The sequence below is a fragment of the Ischnura elegans genome, chromosome 9 (genome assembly GCF_921293095.1).
Source record: "Ischnura elegans chromosome 9, ioIscEleg1.1, whole genome shotgun sequence".
NCBI lineage: Eukaryota > Metazoa > Arthropoda > Insecta > Odonata > Coenagrionidae > Ischnura > Ischnura elegans.
In genome coordinates this window covers 62,662,420-62,674,615 of record NC_060254.1, presented here as the reverse complement: position 1 = coordinate 62,674,615, position 12,196 = coordinate 62,662,420, and the positions used below count along the sequence as shown (strand labels likewise).

Genomic DNA, 12,196 nt, shown 5'->3' with positions numbered 1-12,196 from the left:
TTGATGTACTTCCGACCGCACCGTTACTTTTCATGTAACATAAGAAGGAACTATAAGCACCGCAGGGGAAGAACATGAGGGACAAAGAGAAGGTTTCATGGGATACGTGACGCTGCCTACGCTGCATTGCAAACGCTACATTGATCAATAAACGGTAGAAAAGGGCAATCAAGAAAGGCTCTCATTGAGTACACGATTAGAAGAGAGGCCAACCAAGGATCAATCACAAAGGCTCTCATCGAGACACTAATAATTCTGCGACGAGGTTAAAGCGAAATAACATCTCCTATTAGAAAATCCTAGCCAAATGCTCGTCATTTTTATCTCTAAAAGATAAGAATACCGTTCGCAAGTCTAACATCTAACATATACCAATGAAGTTTACGAACTAACAACCCCTGAAGAGTCCAGCGTTTTCTTCCGGGACTTCATCAGCGTCTTCGCTCATTACCGCAATTTCAAAGAGTAAAATATTAGTCCACGTAAATAATTACAACTTAGAAGCGAAAAGGAAAAAAAAAATTATCGACAACTAGAGGATTAACTGGGAACTGTTTCTCAATGAATGAGGATATCGTACGTGAGACATGGTCCATTAGTTTTTGTTGAATAAATTTCGGACTTTACATTGGAAAATGTTTTAAAGGTCACACAAACAAGACCAAAGCCATAAAAATATCTTCTGCAGGCAGGCTTTCCGCACATTGCATGGTAATAAGTACCTTTAATAAAAGCCTATTTAGGTTTCAGAGGAACATTAAATAAACAAATAGTATTAAAATGCTCATAATCAATAAATACATGAATATACCAAGATAATAACTGCGTCGTGAAGAAAGTTGCCGAAGACAATATATGATTTTGAACAACGACAGCATATCACTATGTATTTCAGTTAAAATAATATTATATTAATCATATTCCTGAAGGATTAAGGCTTCATTAGCAGGAAGTAAGCGGAGAAATTATTACAAAAGAGCAAAAAAAGTGACTTCGGAGTTCGAAAGAAATGAAAAATAAACATTAAAAAATTCATGGAAATGCCACATGGGAGATGATAATGTAAAATAGTTGCGGATAGTGTGGACACGCTGGGTTGGCAGGGAGTATGAGAAGACGATATCCGGAATTTACGGAAGCCTCAGCCCCCGTTCCCCGAAGCGGGAAGTGGGCGCGGGTCTGTTTATCGCGGCCGGCGACAATCGGGTTTGAAATAATAAACACTAGGGGACATAGCCGCCTAAGTCTCACTCGCAGACAACACGAGGAAAAAAACTCAGACGAACCGAAATGACCATGCGGAAAGAGATGCGTGAGGTTGGCTCATTCCTAGAATAAACTGCAGTAGGTGAGGACTGACATTCGCGGCACGGAAGTATTCTCCCTCGTTGAGAAGATAAACAGAGAAGTACCACATCATTTAAGCCCGGGAATAAGCATGAAGTTAAGTTCTCATTGCTTTCATGCCTGGCTTACCGATGATTAGCCATGAAAAATCTACACCTAACGCAATGCTTTTAATTTTCATGTTATTCTGTGATCAAATAAATTTCCGGGAACGCAGAAAAAATTAATTTCCATTACTTCAAATAAAAAGTTATACTGTACGAAGAGTGCAGGAAATTTTGCGAGAAACATTTCAAGGGAATACACCATCATGAACAGCATGTTATAAGCATAAAAATGATCCAATCACAGACTAATATGATGGTACTAGTAGGAATTTCAGAAATGATTTAATTCCCACCTTAGACAAATTAACAGAATATTCGGAAAGAAAATTTTTAATTCTATTCGTTCAGAGAATGGTTGAAAATAAAACGAATTGAGAGAAATTCACAATTTCACTACGCAAGCCATAATAAAAATAACTAACCAAGAAAGAAAAAGGGTACGAAATCCTTGGCATGCATAATTTGAGAAAAGGCCAAATCAGCGAGAGTGAGTACGCAAGCTTTTATCTCGCAGTTTCGCGGGAATGTGAAGAAGGATTCGCAGCAGATACGGAAAGCGCGATTCGTGAAAAAACATTCAGCAGTAATAATTCTTCACTTAAAGTAAAACATTCAATCTCAAAAAAATACAATCTAAAAATGACAACGCAAATAATGTTGCTCATTACCAAAGGGGAATTCATAAGGCAAGTTATGGCGTTTCCTGAAAAGTATAGGAGGCAAATACTAGCGTCGGATTAAACTCCAAAAAGAGAAGGCGGTAACTGGATAGTTTATAGCATAATAAGGAGATAATGAACTCACATTTCAAATTCCATTAACAGAGATATGCACTGATCCAACTCACGCACCGATGACCAAGAGACCGCACAGACAACAGCAAAAGCTGGCAATTAGCACGATGACGAAAACGGAAAACCTTTCAACACAGCAATAACTGATGGCATTATATGAATAAAAATAATTACGTGATCGCCAATCTGAGAATATAAAACTAAACGCACCCATATTTAGAGATGAAATTCAAGATAAAAATCTAATTCACCGAGCGAAACGATGCATAAATTCGAATGAACACCATGACGTAACCAAAAGAATAACATGGCTAATGCTGATGAGATAAAGTGAATATAATTTAATACGTGCACATTGTGGACCGTAGAAATAGAAAAAAAGCTTTTCACCAATGAATAACTAGGAGAGAGACAGCGACTTTGCCATACTAAGCAAGTATACATTCTTAGCAGATAATCTCATGAACATCGTGGATAAGATAAACCAAAATAATAACACGGGCCAAATGGGACAATCGGTGCCCATCCCAGCCACTTTTGGTCGTACTGTGTCGGACATTTAGAAAAATCGCTGATGGGAAATGAGAGTGGCCTGTCTACGAGGAGGAGAGATAGCGAAGATGAAGTGTGGTAGGAGGAAACACGGGCGCGGAAAGAAACAGCGGAAGCAGAGCATCCACCTCGAAAGAGAGATCTTGAGAGGGGCGCTAGCTTGAGGACCGAGCGACAGAGGGCAGCGGTGAGGGGGGTTCGTTGAAAGACGGTCCAAGGAAGTGACTGCGGAAGAAATGGCGAGCGCGAGGGTTTTCTTTCTCCACTGCGAAACGGTCCAGGAGTAGTAAGTGCAGAGCGGGGAGTAGTAAGTGTGCCAAACGTACTCGAGTACAGAGCACCCAGGCAAGTACTCGAGTAATTTATCTACTCGTCTGGGTATTCCTGTAATCGTCGAGTTACACTAATGTCCAGACGAATTAATTAGACAGAAGTACTTGCGAGGGTACTCGAGTACACATGCATTCGTCTGGACACTAGTGTACTCACGGGTAGAATGATGCCTTCTTACCCTAAATGGATACTTGAATGACCACGTGGGCACTCGACTATCCAGATGAATACTCCACGGACTTCTGGGTGAATACACCACATTTTCACATATTTGTCTCGGTTCTCTAATAATACATACACACCAAAACTACTACAGGGGTATGGAATTGATATATGATCCTTAACATATTGTTTCCTGAGTTTTCCTAATGTGCAAGGTAGATATCATAGACTTTCCGTAGACTTTTTCTACTTTAACCACCACTTACAACTCTTTATTATTATCCTTACTAAATGTGAGCACTTAACGGTCTCCCAAATGTTTGCGAGGAGAACGTGCTAAAAACGAGTAATATTTGAACGTTATGGCCAGGGTGCTCTCGGCCCTAACGTTTCGCTTTGCAATAGCCAAGGGTGATCAGATAAAATACAAAAAATCCCAGAGAATTCTCCGTTTAAAGAAGCTATAATTCATCAATGTGCTAAGGGAAGGTCTTCCAACGAAAAGTAAAAAGAGACGAGAAGTGTTACTTGATACTCGTTAGGATGCAATGCCAAAATTGGACGATCATGATGTATCCGGCTCAAAAACACTAAAAAAGGAAAGTATATAAAAGCAAAATAAAGCGGGAAACACAAGGGTTTGGTTGAGGGCCACTAGAGACTCGGAGGTAAGGCTGAGATTGTTCGAAAAATATAAGAGCATATATTCCAGATTTACGCTGAGAACATCATCACAGAAACGCACTATATTTCCAAGGCCTACAGAAACAATAAATAACAGAGAAACTTTGCCGAACGGATAGATAGAAAAACTCTCAGTTGAACAAAAAGGTTTTGAATAAGTGTTAGTCTGTAGTCAAATCAACTCATCATCATCTCCCGTCAACAATCTTAAGATTGGTTTGACGCAGCTCTCCACTCAATTCTCCCATTAGCTATTCTTTTCACAACTACGTATTTCTTCTCTTTTATTTCCTTCTTTACCAGTTTCGTCTATTTCATTCGAAGACATCCTTGCATACATAAACTTAGCAATACATATACAAGTGTGAAAACACCTACTGCCACACGCCGACTGAGGCAACTTTCCGGGTGGTACGTAGCTGTAGTCGAGCACGTTTGGTGCATTCCTGGCGGTAAGAAATTGGCGTCCGACATCAGGACGACGACATTGAGAGAAGAGTCGACGGGGAGGTGGAGGGAGAGCCCGACACACGGAGTCAGTGAAGGGAATAAAAAAAAGCGGTGGTAAAAAAAATAAACGATGTTCTCCGGGAGGAAGAGGTGGCTAGGGAAGACGTGGGCGGCGAGGAGGAAGGAAGGAAGCGAATGCTTGACGGGGCATCGCACGACTGAGACGTCCTCGGGGCAAAATTGAAACAATCGCCGCATACTTGAGGCGGAACTGAGAGACGGTTCCTTCCGAGGAACGGCGCGCATATGAGATCACGATCTCGCCGAGCTCCTCAAGTTGAGGTCATTTCGAGACGCGAGATACATTCCTCCTAAGACGGTAAAATCGATCCCTCGGCACAAAAATTAACTTAAGATGTCCGCGGATTTACCTCAAGGGCGAATCTAATCGTTTCAAGGAGCGCATTAACATTTAAAAAATAAATCTGAACATGAAAATCTCGACTGGACACCACAATGCCCTTGAATTTCAAAGCGGACAACATTACATGATAATATTTTAAAATATTTTACATACAGGTGAATCTCGAGATAAATAGTTGCGACCTTAAGATGAGAGGGGGGCATCCACTAATTACATAGGGCGTTTAGGGGATGTCAAGCCGATTCTCACCCAATCTCACGTGGGGGAGAGGGGTGGTACTGGCAAGTATCACGTAATTTTTTTCCGCAAGAAACAGTGTAAATTTGCGATCTTAGTATTCTCAACTCTAGTCTCAACTAATCTCAAATAATAAAACAAAATTGTTTTTTAATATATATCTAACGCAATGATGCGCGGGTTAACGTACTTACACTGAAAATACGCATTTTGAGCATTCTCACGTGAGATGAGAGGGAGTGGGTCGAGCTAAATCTCACGATATCTCGCTAAGGGGGGAGGAGGAGTCTAAACCACGGCAAAAACCACGGCACGTAATTAATGGCCGCTCCCAGATACGAATATAAAATTACAAAAATTACCCACGGAACCCAAATTATAACTGGAAACTATATATGGAACTACAAAAATATGCATTCATATAGAAACACTACATTTTTCAAGGAAGAATCCTCAGGGACTCGTTGGACTGCCATCAGCCATCGCATAAATCGGGAGAGCCGATCATCGGACCCTGAGAGGATTCTCTGTAAATTGTTTGGATTTCAACTTAGATTTGAAATCAAAATCGAATATCCTGACATTCGCGGATAAACTCTTCAAACCCCTTGAATTGGGGAGCAGCAAATAGATGGCCAAAAACTAATTAAAGAGATAAAGAAGAGGTGGATTATCATGATGATTGGGTAGAGGAGGAAGGGAGTGATGAAAATGAGGGTGAAAAAAACTTGATGAAAAGGAATTAAGAGAAAGGAAGATGATGTACGCTGTGAAGTGCACGGAGTGGGGGTTGGGTGACTTCGTGCTGGGAGAAGGAGGCGCAAGAATACGGAGGGGAGATTGGGAAGACGGGAATATGACAGGAACGCTCCTTTTTCCCCGGGTGAGGAAGTTATGGCAATCACGGCTAACAAGAAAGAGACGGGAGGTAAAGATTTGGCACATGCCACACGTGGCATTACCCCTCTATCTTACCCTTTCCTCATGGCATGGCCGCTCTAACAAGTGATTTCACCTCGAATGGATGATTATAGAATACCGGCTGAATTTCATTCTCTTCTGATTTCGTTTCGCCTTCCTTTTCTTTATCTTAGAAAAATTTTCACGACCACCAAAATGCGATCACTATAAATTTGAATCATTATAAATCAGATTAGTTTTGATTAAATATGGGTATTTTGCCTAACCTTCCAACATATACCCTAAGAAATAAATTCGGTTATAAATAATACACAGAGGAGAGCAGCAAGACTTATTAAAATTTGTTACGATATACAGCAGTGTAACCGAATTGATTAAAAATTTACTCCTCGAAAAAAAAATAGTAGGTCAATGGGAACTGCCCCTTATTCGTAAATTTACAAAACGGCTCGTATTTTCCATCAACAGAAGCCAGTTCTAATTTTGAATAAGATAATCAAACAACAAATAATTAATAAAGATGCATAGCAAAGAAAAACTAACAAAAAGTTTCAAGTATTTTCTAACAAGGCAAGACACACGTGGAATCGTAATAATAGTTTCAAAATATTAAGGGTGTTCCTAATTCCCTCCGAATACTTCCCCGAAAGAGAGAGCATCTTCACTACACATCAAAAAGAAATGTTTAATTGTAACCACTGCACAGAGTCAATCGTGGTCATGAAAAAATGTAAGAACAAATATTTAACCATGCGCCAGGAGTAGATATAGTTAGAGCACGAATCACTTACTACGCCAACTTCTCGTTTTTCTATTCATAACTAACAGTTTTACTAGCATCGTAACATGTTCGTAAAATTACCACTCTCGTATTTTTTGGACTGACCGCGGGGAGATTGGTTTGGTTCTCCAAGTCGAACTTGAGAACTCATTGGTTTTCACTGCATTCAATAAAGTAAATAATAATGCAGAAATTATCTCTGAATAGATTTTGGAGTATCGTGAGTGCGTACAGTTCGGTGCATTTCATTATGAATGCATTGAACGTAATTAGATCAACCTTAATTGGTATTCACTAAAAATAAACTTATTCTGCTGTCATTGTATTACGGAAAATGTCACCAATGAATTTGGTAATGAACCAAAATCAAACATATTAATCTCAATATAATGCCGAATTAATTGATGAATTCTAATTGAAATTATCAGGTCAAATTAATAATCAGGATTAAGGTGTTCTGGAGGATTTACCATATTCCCTCTCAAACTATGTTCGCTCCATATTACCGATCATAAATACGCCTATGGAAATAAATATTAGTGGATCAACACTAACAAGCAATAAATTCGGTAACCTATACAAAAACAAACCCTCGATAGAGAGAAATAGTGCGAACATTATCTTCCTTTATTAAGGTTTCACATTCTCTCACGTCTTTTATCAGACGAAATCCAGTCTTCGGGCCGCGGTAAATCGGTTTATCTCGTGGTGAACAGCACCTTCGTCACTGATAGACAACAACGCCTAAACTAACGTTTCATGACGTAGGGCCTGAAAAAATAACGATATATTTTTCAATGACAAAGCCAAATCACGGTTCCAGGAGGAAATTTAGTTTTAACGCTTTTCATCACCTAACAATTTACCGTTACAGGTTATGCCACAGAATGGAACGCGTCAATCTAAGAATTATAGGGACATTTAAAAATATGTTATCTTTCATCCTCGATCATTTGCCACAGTAATGTGTCAACCGTATATTATTAGAGACTTAGGATCAAAGTCGGCTGATTTTTTTGTAGAACAATTGGTACAATCACATGGGAACCGTTGAGGGATAAATAAATAAATATATTTCCATAGATGGATTACTATTTCTCAACTACTAACTACGAGGAAGACACTAACTTATTTATTCGCGGTCCGTCACTTCCTGACACCCAGTCTTTTGATTCGGCAAGCACTAGTTCCAAAGCCAAGTTTCCATCTACCGACGAGTATTGGTTCAACACGACGCTAAGTTGGTTACTGTATTAGGCATTCACATGTCCAATCTTTAATTATGATTTACTGTATCACAAACAAAGCGCTTCAGCATGATCAGGAAATATGATGATGACTAATGACTACGAAACAAGTTGTACAGCATGGATTCATCTCTGGGAAGAGTGTACTCCACGTAGAAATCAATTTATTTCCATCAATCCACAATCATAAAGCATTCCCAATTCTCTAAATATCCTCCATATGATCAGACTTATCTGATCGAGTGTTCTATGCGTATTCTAGCCCTCTCGCGTGCGTGTATACCTATCACGTAAACAGTCGCGTGTCTCCAGCCGCGCACGTGAACGGTGACGGAATGAAATCAACCTAAAAGGAAAGCTTACTAGTGTAATAAAAAAGAAAGATAGTAAAAAAACAATGAGAGGTAAATGAGAAGGATCAGCGGAAAAATCTGCCCGAAGAATTTCTCAGAAACCCAGATTTGAATGTGACAGGAGGACACGAAATTACCAATAACTTCATGGCATGAACGAATCTACCCAATGAAGTTTTTCCCGTAGAACAGAAGAAAATCGGTTGTCTATGCTGAGATTCGAACTATTGCAGAATCAAGTCATTGATAGCGTAACTTGGAGAAACATCCAAAAGAATTTTACGCACACCACGACTTGGTCGTAGATATTTACGGAAAATCAAATATGAATTCCTTTATTTAAACAATGAATCATAAAGATATTTAAAACATAAATTAACCCCTGTAAAGTTGAGACGAAGCTAGAGTGGGTATATCTCAAAGGGTATTAGGCAATGCCTGTATGTCTGATTAAGGCATATAATGCCGCGAGGCATCCAAGCAAGAATACGAAGATGTTTCCACAAAGCTGTCAAATCCACAAGGATAAGGAATAACTAGTTAGCTCCATTTCTCAAAGCAGAGCCAAATCTGTGAACTTGGTTCGACTAGCAGGTGCCTCAGTGAAGCTTATTCCAGCAGACTAGAAGTAAAGTTACATATTACGGACACACTTTTATTATCTATACGTAATTGGAGATTTTTTTATATATTTGAAAATCAAGTACCCCTTGTAATATGTACATATTTGACTCAGAACTACCAAGTATCTGACAAAAATTCTGTGTGAAACGAATCGACCTATAATCCCAACATCCAACAAAAAATCTTAAAGAGTATATGAAGAGATATTTTAAAATTAATTTTTTTATTATGCAAGCGGTATGAATTTACTATCAATGATTTACAAGACACTGTTCAAGCTTTCATTATGGCAAAAACACTAAATACCATTAACATCGTAAAGAGCTTAAGAATGCTTTTAAAATATGATGGTAAGTCATCTAAAACTAATATAAATTATGTGAGGATTATTAGAGATAATTTTATGTAAGGTTGGACCAGTATATGAAGTTTCATTAAAAAACATCAGCACTGAAGACAACGTTGGAACGATAAATCCCATAAAAATAGGAACCCAAGATTTTCAGTTAGGAATGCATAAAATTTGTTCGTGTTTTCAAAAGTTCAGACGCACTTTCACAGCGTAACTTTCGAGGAGAACGAAATCTGCCATGTAGAAACGGGTACCAAGTTTCGAGCCGGGACTTACCTCCCGTATTTCGAATCCCAACATAGTCTCTGTCAATGATACCATACACGGATAGCGGTGCCCCACTCAAGGAGCAAAAAGTCGGGAATCATGAATATTTAAACCCGGTCTGGTATCATAGAAACAGTCCTAGATATTGATAAAATCTTCTCGGGTTTCGCAACGGGTAAGGCTGCTTAGGGCCATATAAATGGAGAATTTTTGTCGTAGCAAGACCTTTGAAACTCAGGTGCCCCTTATCATAATTACATAGTTGACTTCGAACAATCAAATCTCCGACACAAATTACGCAATAAATGAATCGACCAATTATTCGAACATCAGACAGAAAATCTTAAAACGTAAGTAAGTAATTTTTTTGACTTAAAATGCCTTACCCGGTGCCAAACTCGAAAAAATTTTATCAATAGCATTTGCCGGGAAGATTTACGATCTTTTATCATCCCTAGATATGAGGGAGTGAGAAGTCAAGGTATACAAATTATTTTTGTTCTAAACGGAGTTAGGTACAGAAATTGATAGAATTAATGCACAAAAACTTCGTTGCCAAAGGATACGAGTGAGTCTCTGTTCTATGCTGAAATAGAGAGGAAAATGAAATGCACTACTTAATATCTACTCGATCTCGCTGGTTGTCTTTGCCTAATTTCTGTACCTAACTCTGTTTAGGAAAAAAATCACTTGTACCCGTTGGATTCTAACCCCCTCATACGTCATCTGCCAGGAAAGTACCAAGTCTTAATTAGGAATTCACCCAACTCTTCATTTCACCAGCTGAAAAAGAGCCGGGTGCGGCGCGAGTACACCAAAACGTGCACTACCGGAGCATGGGAGAAGCGTGAATGAGGAAGGAAGTCGAGGGAAGCAGACTTGCAGCAGCCACTGCCATACACCACTCACCCCCCTCAAGACAGGCACACCACGTGCCCTCGCGTGGCCTGCATCGTCTCGCCGTGGACCAGAACACGTGCTGCCGATGTGCTACCCCCCCTCCCCTCCAACGCAGCCGCCCTCAAAAAACACCCCACCCACACAACGGAAACGAACCACCCCCCATCCTCCAAGACGCACGACCGAGAGAGAGCAATGAAGGCGCTACGCTCGTGACAGCCGCTTCTGTTCTCTCCGAGGGGTGGGAGGGCGTGTGTGACACGGTCGGGTGGATGGTGCGTCTGGGGAGAGATAATTAGGCGGGCCGCGGGGGCGGAGGAGAGCGCATTGGGGAATGTCGGGGATCAGGCGCGTGCCGCTACCTGATCGACGACCTTAAAGGAATGGATTCTCGCTCCCATCACCCCCGTATAACTCCCACGCAGCTAACGCATTTCCTTCTTCCCAAGAGGAAAAACCTCTCACGCACGAACGGTCTCATTTCCTGACATGTAACCTGTTTAAAAACTAACGTAATGATTGATTGTGTTTTCAGGATTAAACAAATGGAAATCTAAGTGATCGATGTGGAAACATCGAAACATTTAAGTCAAATTAAAGGGAAAATAGTGAAAATTGAGATTGTATTTTCGTGAGAAGCCGGTGATTCAGCGTTTAAAATGATACCTCATTTATTACTGTAGGTGCAGTATTAACGGAGACAGAAATAGACCTTTCTGCAATAATATATATCATAAAATGTTTTTAGGATTAAACGAATGGAAATCTGGCATATAAATAATACCGACTGGTGTCGCTACCTGATCGACGGCCTTGAGGAACGGATTCCCGCTCCCATCACAACTGTATAACTCCCCTCTACAACTCACGAATATCCTTCTTCCTAAGAGGAAAAACTTCTCACGCACGGACAGCCTTTTTTTCCGACATTTTACCAGTCTGGAGCTAATTAAATCATAGAGAGAATGTTTACAGGATTGAACAAATGACGATTTAGCATTTTTATTATACCGAATGGCATTTTCCGCAAAAAATTTAACTACATTTAACGGTTTCGATACAGTTCGTATCATCGAGTGAGGACGACATGACAACAAAGCCGGTAGTTCAATAAGACTTCTTTTTTTGCAGAAAAATTTCTCTCTGTTCTATCATTATGGTATCATCTCTATCAAAAATTTGCTCGAAAAATGGTATTATTTTTCAAAGGTAAAATTACAATAATTGACATAGAAGAATAAGTTTTTAGATGTAAAATAGATGACGGGAGGTACTATAAGCAATGATAAATCTCAAAGTAAACAGGACTAATTATTTTACCAGGGAATGATGCCTATATTAAACACAATAACTAATGGCTAGAAACCTAAGGTAAGTACAACGACTGGGCAATAACTTTAAATCCTCCAATACCTAAGAGGCCACCAAAATTACACGCCAGTCGTTCACCAACAATCCACTCTGGCCGCGAGAGCAAGCACGTTAATATTCTGCGTAGACTAACTCCATCCTACACCATAAATTACACGAAAGAAAGACTGGGGCGAGAAGGAATTCCAAAAAACAACGAGAGGACAACACAACGAAAACTTTGTGAAATGAATTTGGCCGGGAATGAAGAAGGAAAAAAAAGATGAATTCGATTGGATCGCGGGAAGAAT

The 12,196-nt window shown here is 39.7% G+C and overlaps 1 protein-coding gene across 4 annotated transcripts in view; it reads right to left on the bottom strand.

Moving 5' to 3' along the window:
• Positions 1-12,196, bottom strand: part of LOC124165865 (myocyte-specific enhancer factor 2) — a 261,927-nt gene that overhangs the window by 187,042 nt on the left and 62,689 nt on the right. The gene's annotated exons all lie outside the window — the stretch shown is intronic.